The sequence below is a fragment of the Prinia subflava genome, chromosome 13 (genome assembly GCF_021018805.1).
Source record: "Prinia subflava isolate CZ2003 ecotype Zambia chromosome 13, Cam_Psub_1.2, whole genome shotgun sequence".
Lineage (NCBI taxonomy): Eukaryota > Metazoa > Chordata > Aves > Passeriformes > Cisticolidae > Prinia > Prinia subflava.
In genome coordinates this window covers 3,481,655-3,498,940 of record NC_086259.1, presented here as the reverse complement: position 1 = coordinate 3,498,940, position 17,286 = coordinate 3,481,655, and the positions used below count along the sequence as shown (strand labels likewise).

The 17,286-nt window shown below is 44.1% G+C and overlaps 1 non-coding gene across 1 annotated transcript; it reads left to right on the top strand.

The window, feature by feature from the left end:
- The first annotated feature begins 7,708 nt into the window (after nt 1-7,708).
- On the top strand, nt 7,709-7,782 carry TRNAT-AGU (transfer RNA threonine (anticodon AGU)). Its single transcript has one exon. It is a non-coding gene; the product is annotated as a tRNA-Thr (tRNA).
- The last annotated feature ends 9,504 nt before the right edge of the window (nt 7,783-17,286 follow it).

Genomic DNA, 17,286 nt, shown 5'->3' with positions numbered 1-17,286 from the left:
TGGGGGCTGCTGGCAGCCAGGGGTGAAAGGCTCTCTGTCACTTTGTATGGGGTTAATGCTTATGGCAGCTGGTGTTTGTTAGTCCTCTCACACAAACACGTGCTTGACAGTCATGAGCAAACTCCCAAAGGAGCAAAGAAAAGACTTTTCAAAATATTTTTGCCAAAATTTGTAAGTGTTGGCTAAACCTGTGGCCTAAGAGCTCAATGTTCTGTGTTTTGGTGGGCCAGAAACAAGGAAACAAGTGTTTGAAAGACTTGACAGACTTCATGAGATTTAAAGATTACTTTTTTTGAGAGGAAGAAGAGTTGGAAAACAAACTTCCAGAAAAATAAAAACACAGTCCCCATCCATCAGCATTTTTTCTTTTTACCAGATTCGGTAAATCTGCTTCAAGGTAGTATCAAGGATGTGAACTTTGCTCGGTCAAGTGGAACTCTGGAACTTAGGATAAATTCTCCTGTGGTTCCTGCTTTCATTTTCACCCTGATGGACTAAACCCCTGAGTGCTCTGCCAGCAAATTCCTCCATCTGTGCTAAGCAGAGTGCGGGCATTGAGATCTGGCATGCGTTGAGCAGTCATGACTTAATCTAAGAATTGATAACAGTGCATTGATGTAATATGAATTCTGATGAAATTATTTAATAAAGTATCTAAAATTCGGATTTCCTGCTGTGCAGTGCTTGTTTCTACCGTAACCAGGAGCTTTCCCAGCCATACTGAAAAGGCCCAAGAAGCCCAAAAGCATAAAAAGTCCAGACAAGGTTCAGCTTAGCAGTATTATGTTAGCCAAGAGCTGTGATGGCTAGCTCAAAGAAACCAGGAAATGTAGAAGGAAAAAGCCACATCTTTTAATGACAATAAATAAACACGTGGCAACAGTAAGCATATATTGTAGATTGGGCATACTAAAATAAATGTCTCAGTGTGTTAGTCATGACATGTACAGTTTAATAACTGCCATATTGACAGTTCCAAACTTTCCTGCTTTGTCTGAACTCAGAATTGGAACTTTTATTTTTCTGTCTTCAATGAAATGCTATTCAGCTCTCTTACATGTAAGTAAACTGAAATCAAGACCAGAAAATGCTAGGATAATCCTTTTTTTTTTTTTTTAAAGTATAGTAGATCCTTTAGTGTTCTTTTTGCTGAAAAGACTATAATGTGCCACTTGCCTGAAGTGTGTAATTTCTGTTTAAGAAATTTTATCTCTGGCTAAGGAGGTTTTCTTTAACACATGTTGAGCAATGCTTATTTTTCAGAATCTAGCTAAAAGTATTTGCCTGACTATTGGGAGCTTTCTGACAGCAATGTACAGGCAAGATTATGTAAAATATATTATGATGAGCCTAATTTCCTCCCCTACAGGAACAGCTGAAGCAATTGGAATTCAGGAGAGTATGGTGGATTTGGGTCATGGGGGGCTAGGCCAACCCTGACAGTTTTCACTCTGGCATTCTCTTTTTTCCCCTTTGAAAGAGTAGATACCAAATGACTGGCTGTACTGAGAAAGCATTTGAAGTTCTTGACAACAAACAGTACCTCTGTGAACTGACAGTCCACATATCCTTTGGAGAACAAAGATTAATAGTGCATGCAGCAGACAGAGACTGGGTAAGTCTAGAAAGGCAGTTTTGACTCAAGACTTTTTTGACTCGATAGAACAAGAACACACAGTAGCTTTGATCTTTTTCTTTCTTTGATCTTAGAGACTTTCCTAATCATTCTGGTGTCAGTTAGTACACTGACACACACTGAGAAAATAAGTGAAAAAGTGAAAAATTAATTTACTTTCAAGTTTTATCTGTTATCAAGAGCTGCCAAGTTAGCAGGATAGCTCTTTCCAGTGAAAAGTCCTTCTAAGGCAGCAGCTCTTGGTATCAAAAAGGGCAGTTACAGTCAGAGGTACAAGATTTTATTCTCATATAGAAGACAAATAAAAGAACACATCATGAGGGGAGTTTATGGTGCCTACTTTCTGACTGATTCTACAATCTCTTTGTACTACACAAACAAAAATCTGATTCAAGTAATTGGGTTAATCATGGAAGATGGTTTACCTAGGTGAAGATATGACTGATCTGTGATACTCTGAAATGTAAGTTACTCTCAGATGTCATGAGAGTATGTGGGAGTCATAAAAAACCCCATGTTAGCAGTCCTCATGGGTTTTTGTGGTAGATGCTTACAGTCAGGTGGGCACCATAATCCATTTGTAAATTTTGATTCATATTTTTATTTGTTTAGTAAAGAACTTCATAGAGGCATAGAATTGTTTGGGTTGGAAGGAGCCTTAAGGATCATCCAGTTCTGACCCCACTGCCATGGGTAGGGACACCTTCCACTATCCCAGGGTGCTCCAAGTCCTATCCAGCCTGGCCTTGGACACTTCCAGGGATGCAGAAGCTACAGCACCTCTGGGCAACCTGAGGGCCAGGGCCTCATCAGCCTTGCAGCAGAGAACTTCCTCATATCCAATCTAAAGCTACCCTCTTTTAGTTTGAAGCCATTTTCCCTTTTACTGTTGCTTCAGGCCCTTGTAAACAGTCTCTCTCCTTCTTTCTTGCAGGCTCCCTTCAGGTACTGGAAAGGCACAGTTAGGTCACCCCAAAGCTTCTCTTCTCCAGGCTGAACTATCCCAATTGTCTCAGTCTTTCCACACAATAGAGCTGCCCCAACCCTCTGATCATCTTGGCCTCCTCTGGACCTGACCCAACAGCTTTATGCCTTTCCTGTGCTGAGGAACCAAGAGCTGGAGGCAGGATCCAGGTGGGATCTCACCAGAAGCAGAGGGGCAGGATCAACTTCCTTGACTTGTTGTATCACACAGATACAACAGAAAGATAGCCCTTTTCCTGAAATCGCTTGAAACTCAGTGTGTAGGTAAGTAGATAGGAGGTGATGGAGAAGTACAATGGCCTCGGGTTTCCCCATGGGAGAATTAATTTGGATATTTGAAAAAAATTTTTCATGGAAAGACTTGTCAAGCATTTTAACAGGCTACCCAGGGCAGTGGTGGTGTCACCATCCCCAGAGAGATCTAAAGAGAGGGATTGTAAACGTGGCACTGAGAGACAATGGTTTAGTGGTAGGCCTGGCAGCAGTAGGTAACTGGTTGAACTTCATCACTGTCTTTTCCAGAGGTCTTTTCCAACCAAAACGATTGTATGATAAATTAACCAGTAATTCACTATGGGTCATCATCTCAGCACTTCAGCAGTCTGTTGATTGCTGCTGTACCGAAACAAAGCAGATGTTTAAGTGGTGATGCCTTAAGTTTTAGCTTTTATTTTTTGCAGATCCTACACTCCATTAGTGTGTAACTCTGAACTCCATGTAAAGTGTTTGTAAGCTCTCTTCACATTTTGACAAAACAATCCTTCCAGGCCTGAGAACCAGGGCTACCATTTGCCTCAGGCCCTGAAAAGTATAAACAAAAGTGAATTGGGGGGGAAGCAAACCAGGGGAATATGACTTCATTACCTGAAACTATAATTGGACAACTAACCTCTGATATGCAAACATAACAAACATATTCATCTGAGAAACTCATGACCATCGTCCATCTTGGGTGTAGTCTCTGCAACACTTTTGCACTGCCCAAGATGCAGCTATTGAAGGCAAAAGGAGTGAGGGACTTGTCTTTACAAACAAACCGTGGCTCTGCTGGTAACCAGAGCTAAATACTGCGAGATAAAAGAAACAATGGGAAGGATACCACTGACTGATAAATGGAATGAGAGAGATTTGTCTTTACAAACAAACACTAGGTCTGCTGATAAATAAAATTGGGTACTGGGAGAGGAAAGAATCAATGGGAAGAACCATAAATTCCATAAGGAATTCCACTGAGTGACAGACACATGGAAAAGACAAAAGGGGGGGTATACATTAGAAGAGAGTCTTAGATATGAGGCGTTTCAGGGATTCTGTACCTCTGAAGTACTTCAGCCAATGGGGAAAGAGAGAAGGAAATGCGGCCAGGAAATCAGGATAAAAAGGAGGCTGCATCCTCCAAAAATTTGAGAGACCCCAGGGGAAATGCCCCATGGCCTTTCCCTTTATTCGAATAAAGCTACAGCACTCCTCTGTCTCCTTTCCAGACATAAACCTCTGCTGTTTATGGATTAATTTTCCTGACAAAGGCCTTTAATAAATACCTACTTTATTCTTCTAACTCTGTCTAGCCTTTTTTCTAGGTAGCCACTCCAAGGCATCAGTAGGATTTTCTATTTTGAGAGAGATTTCCAGTTATTTATAGGCAAGTTCTTCCAAACATGAAGGACAGCAAAGGGAACCCATAAATTTTGAAAATCTAACAACTAAGTGACAAAGGCTGGGCTCAGAGGAAAGGCAGAAGGGAGATGAGTATCTGAGAATAAATCACAGAGCTTTGTATTTGAAGACAAGCGCTTGTATTTGTGACTGAGAATGAGGAAACAACGAAAAACCAGAGGGAACGACATAAAACAGACATTGAAGGGGAAGTTGTATGTGGGAGGTTAGGATTTTTCCTTTTTTTTTTTTCTTTCTCTCAAGGAAATTTGTCCAATTTGTTGCAAAGAGACAATAATGACCTGTAATTACGAGACAAAAGAAGCGGCTAAGGTGGGGGGCGGATGTAGCCGCACTCCTGTAGCTCAGGGATTTTCTCTTGGAAGGGCAGAGACAGTGAGATTTTGGCAGGGGTGGGGCTGGGATTGCCTCCCCTCACCCTCAGGACTGGCGGGAACGGTGGAGCTGCTGCGGCGGCGGAGGAATTGGAAGAATTTGCTGCCATCGTGGAGTCCAGCCCGTTTCTGTTTTCTCCTGCCCTGAGTGTTTTGCTCCTAACTGGGACCTTATTAACACCCACTCTGACTGTAAAGGTCCCTCACCATCTTCTCAGGTGCCTCAGGGGAAAATCCTGGGCCCCCGAACCGCTGCCCTTCCCGCGGGGCGTCCCCCTGCCTGCGTGAGGCAGCTGCCACGGAGCAGCCCGGCTGCCGCTGCCCAGCCCCTCTGCTTTCTGCCCTTGCCTGGCCTTTTTCGCTACCCCCTAGCCCAGCATCCCGTGTCCACCCGAGCCCCGTGGCTCCTGCTAAGGCTGCAGAGTTTTCTGCTGCATTCGTTTTGTCACAAAAACAGAGCTGTGCCCGCTCTGCCGTGCCAGCCGCCATGGCCGCGCCTGCCCCGCCGGGAGCAGCCAGCGCCCTGTTAATATCTTGTTAACACCTTGTTACTATCTTGTTAGTATCTTGTTAATATCTTGTTAATATCTTGTTAATATCTTGTTAATATCTTGTTAATGCAGCTCTTGATTTTTTAAAATGTCTTAATAAAAGAAAAAACATAATTCCATTCTGTTTAGAGATCCTGACTTGAGAAAGGCAAAAAGACTTATCTGTAAGACATTAAACCTAGCGTTCTTCACCATACACTTATAAAAAGGAGATAACAGGCCGAAGTTAGACCAGCAGTAATTGTTTTTTGAACAATAATTTTCCTTTGAAGGTAATTTTGCTACTGAGACCTCAGTTCTGCGAGGCTTCCACTCAGGTCAGTGAGTCTGACATTCCTTAAGCATTGGCTTCAGAATACATAAGCAGCCGTACAAATGTAAAGTTAGCTCCAGTGAATCAGAGCCTGATGGTAACTCATTTAGATTTAAAAATAAAAAGTGCAACAAATGGATTGTAACGATTAGAATTCTGTTAGGTGACAGTATCAGGAGTTCTTTTGTCCCTGTCATTTTTCCTCATAAGCTTTTGAAGAAAGTCATTCCAGTGCCAGAAGCTCAGTATGATCTCCTGAGCCTTCGCCCAATAAGCTCACTTTGAAGTCAGCAACACAGGAAAACCATTATGTCAATTTAGGGCATTGTTACTCTTTTAAGAAGGAAGGATGCAACAAACAGAGATGTCAAATCAACTGCCAAAAATATTGATGACATTAAATAAACTCAACCAATTTAGCCAATTGTTAAAGCAATAATCACAGAGAGTCTGTCACGAGACACTGTAATAAAATTGTCTTCGAGGAATTAGGAATTACTTTGGATGGGAAATTCAATCTGAAACACCACAAGGTTTCTTTTAAACTGCAGTGACTACAGCATTGTTTCCTGTAAGAGATGCTCATAATCTTTCCTCCTCTGTAGATTTCAGGAAGCATTAGAGTTCTGGAACACCCAGATTTCTTTTCTGACTGCTTCGAGAATTGGACTTTAATCTAGAATTTTTTAATCTTTTCCCTCTGGATATTTGAGTTGAAATTTATAGAGATAGATGAGGGGGTTTGTTTAATAAAAAATGGGTGAGGTTTGTTTGTTTGTTTGTTTGTTTGTTTTAATGTTTTACAATGCAGGTGGGTAGCAGCTGCCAAACAATTTCTCGTTAAACTGCTTTTCAGAGAGAAACCACCTGGTCATTTGTCCCTTAGTAACTTGGGTTCAGTCATGCAGAATGACATTTCAATGAGGCTTTAAGCCTCTGCTGGCTGTGAGATTGTAAGCAGCTCCAGAGAGTTCACAGAACTGTTCGTGTGATTAAAATTCACAATATGCCTCTGATGCTTTGCTGGATGGAGACAGGGATCTCGGAGTTGCAGGACACTCTGAGAGATTTGTAATGGTTACAAAAGCTTCTTCACCTGTGTGTCAGGCGGCAGCAATGCTATATCAGATGGCTGCTTTGCTGCTGATAGTCATTACTTGTGCATGGCAACCTGGGACAAAAGCTTAAAAATATGGGATATAAAGACAGGAGAATTTTAATGTCATGAACCTGTTTCCTTGCACCAAGCATTTGAGGCTTTTGTTGGTTCCTCTCTTTTTCGCCAAGATGGAGAGGTATCTCAATGTCAATATAGTGGGTGATATATCTCAACACCTACCTGTAGGACATCTCAGATATTCCCTAAGTGACCACTCTAATCATGTAAGTAATTAATTCATCATTTGCAGGAAAACATGTTTAATTATGAGACATTTATGTATCTACATATAAGTAAATTGAAGTTATTGGTTTGGGTTCTGTCTTAGTGAGGCAACTTGAACACTTGTTTAATTGATATATCCATCAAGAAGTATAATAAGAAGAACATAATGGAGTAAAAGTATAGAACCATGTTAGAAGATTAACTTAGCACTCAGAAATATTCTCCTAGCATTAACTGGTTAAGAAAAAACTCCTTCAGTAAATACTGTACTGATCTGTAATAATTAGGAAAATGTGTATCTATTTGTTAGTACCCAGAGCCCACACATGGCAGCAACACATGCCTGCAAACTTTCATGGATATTCTCAGCTGCTTTCATGGAGCAGGTGAACTACCATGTTTGAAGCAGATGACACGTATGATTCTATAGCAAGACAATGCAGCATCCGTAACTTGATGTCTCTTTGATGCTTGGATGAATATTTCTTTGTATCCTGCCATAAACCGCGGCCTGTCGAGGCGCTGCAGGGTGAGGCAGGGCTGGAGCTCGGCCGTCGGTAGTTTCGCCTATAAATGTGTGAAAGGCCGACTTTCATGCGTTTTCCTCCGCTCTCTGCGTTGTGCCGAAGGCAGCGCGGACGCGTGTGCGGTTCGCGGTCCCGCTGGGGCAGAGCCGCGGCCGGGCGGGCCGGGGAGGCACAGCAGCAGCAGGCCCGGGCCGCGCCGGCAGCGCCGTGAACACTGCGCTGAGGCTCTATTAATGCCGCGCTGAGGCGGCTGTCAGCGCACGGCGCCGTGGCTTAGTTGGTTAAAGCGCCTGTCTAGTAAACAGGAGATCCTGGGTTCGAATCCCAGCGGTGCCTGCGCTGGGAGCGCTGTTTTCTTTTGGGCAGCGCTGTTTTACCTCCGGTTTACGGCCGGGCGCGGGGAGCAGCGCGGAGCTGTGCGGGGCCGAGGTGTGAGCGGGGAAACACAGCAGCAACCCCGGCTGCACGCCCAGGCTGCCTCCCGTTTGCTTCACGGAGAACGCTTTTTCCACGAGTATTTGTTCACACAGAGTCAGGAAAATGCCTCTCACTTTTTTTTTTTTCTTATTGCCACATCTTCTAAAGCCCCTAGGGTAAACAAGGCTATTATTGCCTGTTTTACTTCCTCTTATAGCTGGAGTGCCTGCTGACTCACTGTTTGCTGTGAGGGTTTTTTTTGGTCATTAGCCTTTCGCCTTTCGCCTCTTACCTGCCACTGTCGCATTAAGTCTGGCTTTTCCAGATGAAAGCTGCAATAAACACGCCGTGTTACCCCGTCGTTAGTGACACAGCAGAGGGACAAAGGCTTTCCTAGAAATCTTGAAAAATCAAAAGCCAAACCTTGCTCTGTTAGGCTTGCGAATTAGTTCAGCAAAAATATTCCAAATTTATGTTACTCCAAAGAAAGGCAGAATCCATCCCTAAACCTAAAGATAAAAGGCTTAAAATCCATTAATCCATTAATATGAGTTCCAGCCTAGCAAACATATCCTCGGGTGCTTTTTTTGTGCTCACACAGCAGTGATGGATGTAAATGGATTCACAGCCACGTTCAGAGGTCAGGTTGTAGGACTCTGATCAGCACCCAAATCACAGTTGTCAGTAACCTCAAATGTAATAAGACTTAATGTCTAGGATGAACATTTTGGTTATAATATTTACCTGCGGGAATCTTTCTTTGAGTAGTACTTCCTATAAAAATGCAGGCTAGATAGAATTTGATATGTCATAAACATAAGTAAACCATAATTGCAAACTGTGATATATTTTTAAAAAATTGGAAGTAGCTTGGGACTAACCTCCCACAGATTGATATTATCTAAAAGAAAACAAGAAGAACTAGACAACTGGAAAGTGCAAATTAAGGAAGATTTGGGAAAAGAAGCTGCAGTGAATGCAGTCAATGAAACAGACTTGTTCTCAGCTCTTGCACAGGAGAGAGAGGTGTTACTTAGGCAGCCTTTACTTTGAATATCTGTATAACCTGCTGTTATTCTGCTAGTTTCCAGCTAGGTTCTGTTCTTTGGCTTGTAGATGAGAACCACCAATACAAGGACTTTTATGCATTTATAGAAAAGCTGTTTATGCTCTTTTATAATACATCAGCAGGAACGGCAGGATGAGCCAGCCAAGATGAACCAGAAGGAGCTTGTCACTTTCTGCTTTAGCACAGGCATCCTAAAAAAAGCCTGAAAAATCCCTTGAGGGAGACCTCAACAAATTAGAGAAATTAGAGAGCAATCCAACCATGTGAGGTTTAACACGGGCAGGAGCTGGGTTCTGCACTGGGACAGGGCACCCCTGGCTGTGGCGATGGGCTGGGGAATGAGAGGCTGGAGAGCAGCTGCAGGACCTGGGGGTCCTGTCAGTGCCCCCTTGGATCTGAGGCAGCAGGGCCCTGGAGCCAGGAGGGACATCCCTGTCCTGGGGCACCAGGGGCACTGCCAGGCCAGGGAGGGATTGTTCTGCTCTGCTCTGGGCTGGGGCGGCCTCACCTTGAGTGCTGGGGCAGTTTTGGGCACCACAGCACAAAAAAGCCATGAAGCCACTGGAGAGTGCCCAAAGGAGGCCACGGGGATGGGGAAGGGTCTGGAGGGGAAGGCCTCAGTGAGGAGCAGCTGAGGACACCCGGTGTGTTCAGCCTGGAGGAGAGGACAGTGAGGGGAGACCTCACTGGGCTCTTCAACATCCTCCCAAGGGGCAGTGCAGGGACAAGCACCACTCTGCTCTCTGTGACCAGGGACAGCACTCAAGGAAGCAGCATGAAGCTGAATCAGGAGACATTTAGGACAGCTATCAGGAAAAGATTTTTCCCCCAGTGGGTGGTCAGGCACTGGAGCCACCTCCCCAGGAAAGTAGCTCAAGAAGTGTTTTGACAATCCTCTCAGGCACAAGGTGGGATTGTTGGGGTGTCTGTGCAGGGCCAAAAGTTGGAGTCAATGATCCTGACGGGTCCCTTTCCAGCTCAGCATATTCTATGATTCTGTGGTTCTATGATTCTATGATCCTATGATTCTATGAAAAAGTTTGAAGGAGAAGGGCAAAATCAGAATCTGAATCGGTTCATGAGCACAGACCTGATTTGTCTGGATTTTGCAAGACTCTGTTTTTATGTATGAGTCAGAAATATGTAGCCCCAGCTTCTGTAAAGCCCATCTTCTGAAATCCCCAAATTTCAAGAATGATCTCTATACTTACATGGTAATTAGTCCTATAAGACCGTATTTGAGTGAACTGAGGCATACTTTTAATAAGCTTTTACCCTAGACAGCTGGCAGAATGTGATATGCATCTGTTATTGATTAATAGCTGATTTAGGAGCACGAAACTAACCTGTTCTTGAGAATCAGCTCCTGGGATTCTATCAAGCTACTTTGGAAGAATAGCATGTGAAATAATATATTAGCAGCTTAGTATTTATATAAAAATATGAAGTTGTGAAATAGAAAGCCAGTATCTGGCAATTTAAAGATTTCTTAAAGTGCTAGAATTGCTGCAGAAGATCTTTAAATCTGGTGCAGTTGTGATTAACAATTTTCTTAGGCATTTCATAGCCAGCTTGCTCTGTGAAATTGTATCCAGAACTTACCACAATAACAGTTAAGTATTACTTAACATAAGAAAATATCTAGACTCAAATTGAATCAGACTGACAGTGTCTGGCCCAGTGTCCTCTCTAATAACCATGGCCAACAGCACATGTCTAGGGCAGAACATAAGCACAGGGCAAACAGGCAGCAATATTTTGCCAGAATACCCTACCAGCCTCTGGGGATTTCCAGCTCAGGGTCTTGAACTTTCAAATCCAGACCTGATCAAATTTAATTTTTCATTCCTCCATGTCTGTGAATAGGAAAAAGTGAAGTGACTCCTGCAGGCAGATTTGCTTATTGGAGATATCTTTTATCGAAGTGGCAGTTGCCTAAAGAAGGGAAATATTAGAGGCTGCCAAATGTCTAGTGGCTGTTTATTGCAACACTGACTACAGGCTTGGGGAAAGATATCTCCAGCTTGCCTGGAAGCTGGCATTTCTGCCTGCATGTTATTCACAAAGATTTGGGTGAAAACATTTGATTAAAATATCAAGTGAAGCCACATTGCCTGTTAACCCCAGTTTGTAGGACTGCTTTTTTGTCTTTCCTGACATGCTCTGCTGTCACGTGTCATTCTTCAATAGGTATGTTCAGCTACATAGTGTCATGGCTGTATAATGTGATATATGTATAGTGGAAGGATTTGCCATAGTGTCAGATCTGAATTTTGGCGGAGAGGGCGGGAGAGAACTGTTTGGGATATTGCAGTCTGCATACTGAAAAACAAAGACATTTCCCAGTTATTCCTTTGCTGCTTGTAGAAAATATTGATATGGATGGTTTCATTTGAAAGTAATTTTCATTTGAATGTTGCTTGTAGGCTTGTTTTAAGGTTTTCATTGTCTATTCTTACAAAGTAAGCAACGGCATCAGAGTGTGTTACTGAAAAAAAAAACAACTTACCTCCATCACCCAGCAGAGAAGTCCCTGATGCATTTTGTTATTGATGTTTACAGCCTAGATGTTTACAGAGATGAAACTGGCCTGTGAACTTGAAGATAGATATGGTAGATCTCCCATAGTGTCTTAAAAGACAAAAAATGCAACAGGACGCCAGAAGGAGAGAGAGAGCAAGAGGACACTGAGCAATTTAGATTCCTTAGGACTTGTGCTGCTCCATTTTCCAGGCAGCCCAGCTCATAAGTACACCAGATTTAAAGAAAGAAATTTTGAAAGGCTGACTCTATTTTGGTTCATAATGAAACACAAGTTTGTTTAAGCAGGGAGTGTAGCTGGCTAGTAAATTGAAAGGTTTGTGCCTTCTTGCAGCAAAACAGAAATTTTTTCATCCTAAAGGCTGAAATCCACAGCCACAAACCATGAGGTCCTGTGGGACTGATGGGAGAAGTGAGGTGGTTTTGGAGGTGTCTATTTACCTCTTTGAAAAATGTTTTTTCATTAGCTGTGCTTGGCTCAAGTACAGAATTTTGTCTTTGTGCAGTTGTTTTCACTTCTTATATTTTAAATGTCTATTTGCCTCTCTTGGCAATTTGTGTTTGTACTTTTTTAGATGGTGAAGCCATTGCACTTCAGTTTATTTTCAGTTTACCCTTCTGCTTTTGTTCCAACAGGGAAGTAGTCTATAGGGGTTCAATTAACAAGCAGTCCCCTATAGATCCAGATGAAGTCCAGTGTACACAACTCACGTGGCATAAATTTCTACAGAGTGCACCATTGTCATATGCCAACTCATTGGCAGTGATGGCATGGACAGAAAGACAACAAACTCTCCAGATCATTTGGTTGCCCACCTCTGGCAAGATGAGGGCAAAGTTTCTCTTCTCCTATGGGCCTGCATCTCAGCTGTGTAAAGACTGTCCAAGTATGTCCAGCAATTTGAAGAAGTGTCCCATACCTTGTCAGTACAGACCAGTCCCTGGTAGTGGGAGCAAGCGCTCCCCTGCTCAAGAGAGGGGGATGTCTCAGTTTAGAGACAAATTTTAGGAGAAAATGCCCTGGATTTTGCATTTCCTCTAAAGAGAAGGGCTCAAATAATCCCTTTTTGCCAATGAGAGGAAGAAATATCCGTGGATGAATGAAAAAAAAAAAAAAAAAAAAGGTAAAACTGTTTATTAAAAGCAAGATACCCACAAAGCACAGGGAAAAAAAATAATTGAACCTTTCAGCCCACCCCGACCTTGCAGTGTGGGCGAGAGGCAAAGATGGCGGCTGCCGTTTGCCTGAGGGGAGGGAGGGACGGGAGCTTGCGGAGCCGCTCGGGCAGAAGAGAGCGGAACTTTTCCGGCATTAGTCTTTTCCTCACAGCAGTAAAGCTCGCTGGGGGGGTTTAGTCTCTTCCTCACAGCAGTAAAGCTCGCTGGGGGTTTAGCTGAACCTGCTCTCTCGTGCTGGTTCAGCTTCTCTGAGGTTGGTCCAGGGCAGCCCTCCACTGGCTCCCTCAACAGGCTGAAAAGGCAAACAAGCCGAGATGAAACAGTTCAAGGGAAAAAAAACCCAAACAAAACCCCAAAAACAAACAGACAAACAAACAAAGCTGCCAAGAGGATTCCCGGTACAGCCTCCAGGCTAGAGGAAGGGAAGGAAAACACGTTCTTGCTTCAAGCTAGCCAAAAAACGAATCCAGCCAAAGGAACAATGCAGTGTCCCAGTCCGCACCACCGGAACACCCAGAGACAGAGGGTTTGAGCAGAGCCTGCCCGGGGCTCTCTGCCTCCAGCCCTGGTTCACCTCAAAGCTACTGCAGCCTTTCTGGGCATAAAGCAGATGGTCAGGAAATAGAGCACCACCATAAAATCACCCCAAGACAAGGGGACACACCATAAGGCAACCTGTGGTTTTACTTGTATGATCATGGAGAGGACATGAGGAAGTGGGATGGAAACCCCATCTCTGCCCTGGGAGCACAGGTATGTGAGCTGAGAAGAGAGGAACAAGAAATTCTTCAAGGATGCCATCAAGATTTGCAGGGGCAGAATCCATCTGTTTTGGGCTAACAGGGGTATCCCCACAGCTGACTGTACTGGGAACTGAAGTGAGCCTGACTGGGCATGAGTGGCAAAAAGCCCCCATCATGACCGGTCCAGAGGCCCTGTGTGTATCCTTGGTGTAGATTACCTCAGGAGAGGGCATTTCAAGGACACAAAAGGGCTTTGGGGAGAGTTGCTGTGGAGACAGAGGAGATTAAACAAATCCTTTGACTGCTATGTGACTGCTGAGGCTTGAAGAACAACAGGTACTGATGGCCACCCCAACAGTGCCCTGTCAGCAATATGGCACTGACCAGGATTTCAGGACACCATACATGGGATGATCCCTGAACTGGAGAGCTGGGAGTGCTCACCAAGACTTGCTCACCCTTCAACAGCCCCATATGGCCTGTGCATAAGTCCAGTGGAGACTGATGGTGGACTGCTGTGGCCTGAATGAATGATGATTATTCCATTATTCCAATCACTGAGAATGGTGATTATTCCATTCAGGAATGGTGTGGCCAGCAGGAGCAGGGAGCATTCTTCCCCTGTCCTGGGCACTGGTGAGGCCACACCTCGAGTGCTGTGTGCAGCTCTGGCCCCTCAGTTTAGGAAGGGCCTTGAGACGCTTGAGCGCGTCCAGAGGAGGCACCGAGGCTGGTGAGGGGCTTGGAACACAAGGCCTGTGAGGAACGGCTGAGGGAGCTGGGGGTGTTCAGCCTGGAGAAAAGGAGACTCAGGGGTGACCTCATCACTCTGTACAGCCTCCTGAAAGGTGGTTTCAATCAGGTGGGGGCCGGTCTTTTGTCCTAGGCAAACAGTGACAGGATGAGAGGACACAGTCTCAAACTGCACCAGGGGAAGTTTAGGCTGAATATTAGAAAACACTTCTTCATAGAAAGAGTGGTTTGGTGTTGGAATGGTCTGCCCAGGGAGGTGGTGGAGTCACCATCCCTGGAGGTGTTTAAAAAAGGACACTCAATGCCATGGTTTAGCAGATAAGGTAATGTTCAGTCACAGGTTGGACTCGATGATCTCTAAGGTCTTTTCCAGCCTAGTTTATTCTGTGATTCTGTGAGAGCTGCTGTGCTGGACATGCTGGAGTTTCAGTATGAACTGGAGTCAGAGGCAGCCAAGTGGTGTCACAATCAATATTACTTATGTGGGTTTTTTTCCATTCTTCTGGCAGCAGAGTGTTGTAATAAGTCATCCAAGACACCATTTTCTTCATACAGGAAAAGCCAATTCTTTGTTCACATAACTTATTTTATACAGTTTTCACAGACCTTATATGCAAGATTCATTTGTTGGTAGTTTTCTTCCTACTTCATTTATTGGTCAGAAGGTCATTTGTGTGTATGTACTGAGATTCAGGTTGTTTAAATTTTTCCTTTGTCGGTTCTCATGGAACAGATCTAATATTTATGCAGGGACACTTGTTTTTCTCCCCAAGAATAGGTTGTTGTGTTAATAAACTTTTCATACCTAAGATTGTTTTTGCATGGGAACTTCTAAACTACTTAGCTGCATTTAGAAGAAGTGTCAGGCTAGCTATTAATTTAGCAGAGCAAGGCCTATTTTCATATTGTATAAGACCTTGCTTTTATAACATTTTTTACCTGTCTGCAACAGCATAGTGCAGGCCACAGTTTGCTTTCACCTGGAGGGGTGTGCAGTGCACCTGGAACTGACTGCCCCAGGGGTGGGAACACAGCCCCACTGTTTGCCATGCACTGATTCACACTGCAAAGGAAAAGGGCGAGGCTCTGCAACATCTGAAGTTCATTGATGGCATCCCTGTATGGGGGAACATGGCAGAGGAGCTTTTTGAGAAAGGAGGAAAGGTAATTCAATTCCTCCTGAAGGCTGGTTTTGCCATAAAGTAAGGTTAAGGAACCTGCCCAGGAAATTCAGTTTCTAGGAGTGAAGTGGCAGGATGCACTTCATCAGATTCCAATGGACATGATTAACAAAATATCAGTTATGTCCCCACAAACCAGCAGAAGGAAACACAGGCTATCCTAGGCACTGTGGGTTTTTGGAGGATGCATATTCCAGATTACAGTCACATTGTCAGCCCTCCTCTCTATCATGTGACATGGAAGAAGAATGCTTTCAAGTGAGGTCCCGAACATTAACAAGCTTTTGAACAAAATAAACAGGAGATTGTTCATGCAATAGCCCCTGGATGGGTCAGGACAGGACAGGAGAAAAATCTTGCTGTACATTGCAGCCAGGGAGAATGGTCCTTCCTGCAGCCTCTGGCAAAAAGTACCTGGGGAGACTCGAGAATGATCTCTGGGGTGCTGGAGTTGGGAAAACAAAGGGTCTGGGGCCTGCTACACTCCAGCCAAAAAGGAGCTCCTGGCACCTTATGAAGGGCTGCTCCAGAAGTGTTTGGCACTGAAGCACAGCTCCTCCAGGCACCCGACTGCCAGTGCTGGGCTGGATGTTCAGAGGAGTCCCTTCCACACCTCCTGGCCCTGATGCCGTGTGGAGGAAGTGGATTGCTCTGATCACACAGCAGCCTTGAAAGGGAAACCCCAATTGCCCAGGGATCTTGACAGTGACCACGGACTGGCCTGAAGGTGAACATTTCAGATTACCATCACAAGAGGAGGAGAAGGTGACGTGCTGAGGAGGCCCCACCATATGATCAGCTACCAGAAAAGGAAAAGCGATGCACTGTCTTCACTGCTGTATCCTGAGATACACTGAAAATGGAAAGCTGCTGCGTGGAGTCCTGCACAATGAGTCACAAAAGCTCTTGAGGGACAAGGTGGATCAGGTCAGGTTGCAGAGCTGAAAGCCTCCAGATGGCTTAATTTTTGCAGCAGCCAGGAGGGGCATGGCCAGGACCCTGGGGTTATCCAATACCACCTCACACCATCTGCAGTGGTGTTGTGTATTTCTGGTTGTCTGGAGTGTGTGGTTGGGTGGCACAAAGTTCTGCATGGTATGTGATTGTGTGTAAATAGTTCATCTGTTTTGTACATGCTCCTATTGGAAATCTTTGTTCATTTTCTTTTTTCATTGCTCTTTCTAGTAAATAGTTCTTAACTCGTCATCTTTACATTTCTATGCCTCCAATTCTTCTCTCTGTCCTGTTGCAGGGGGAAGGAGAAGTCAGGGAGTGGTCTGGGGTGTTTCATTGGGAACACTAAATCATTCCTACACCATGACATAGGGCCTCCTACATGTAGCATTCCTGTTTAGCCAAAGAACCTTTCAATCCACAACTGAGTTTAAATTTAGTATATTTTGAAGGCATTTCTTAATGGCCATGGTCTCTCTGCACTCTCTGTACTTCTCTTTCATTATGATAAAGGTAGAGAGGTGCAGATGGACTTGTGGAACCCTGCAGCACAACTCTTGCAGGTTTAGGGTTTTTTTTTTTATCCTGGAGATGTGAGATTGCATAGATTGCATGGGCGTACATGTGCTGCTAAAGTGGTTGTGGGAAGCTCTGTTTCACATACTGTAAGGGCCAGCATGCATGTTACCATGCATTCAACAACTATCAGAAAGCCAGCAGCTTCTCTCTGTTTTACATCATTTGAAAGATGACACCTGGAGGAGGCATCTGGCTTTATTTTTCACAACAGGACTTTTCTTTCTTTCAAAAAACTGTAGTTAAGCTATGATTAAGGTTGAAATATTCAAGGTTATTTTTAATATTATTTGGAGAGGTAATCAAGCAGTGACCTCACTTGACGTCAATGGCAAAACTCCCACTGACTGTGCCATAGTGAGGTTTTAATTCAATAAAAAGGGAATAAAGAATCTGATTCATAATGAAGGGAGGAAAAGATGAATCA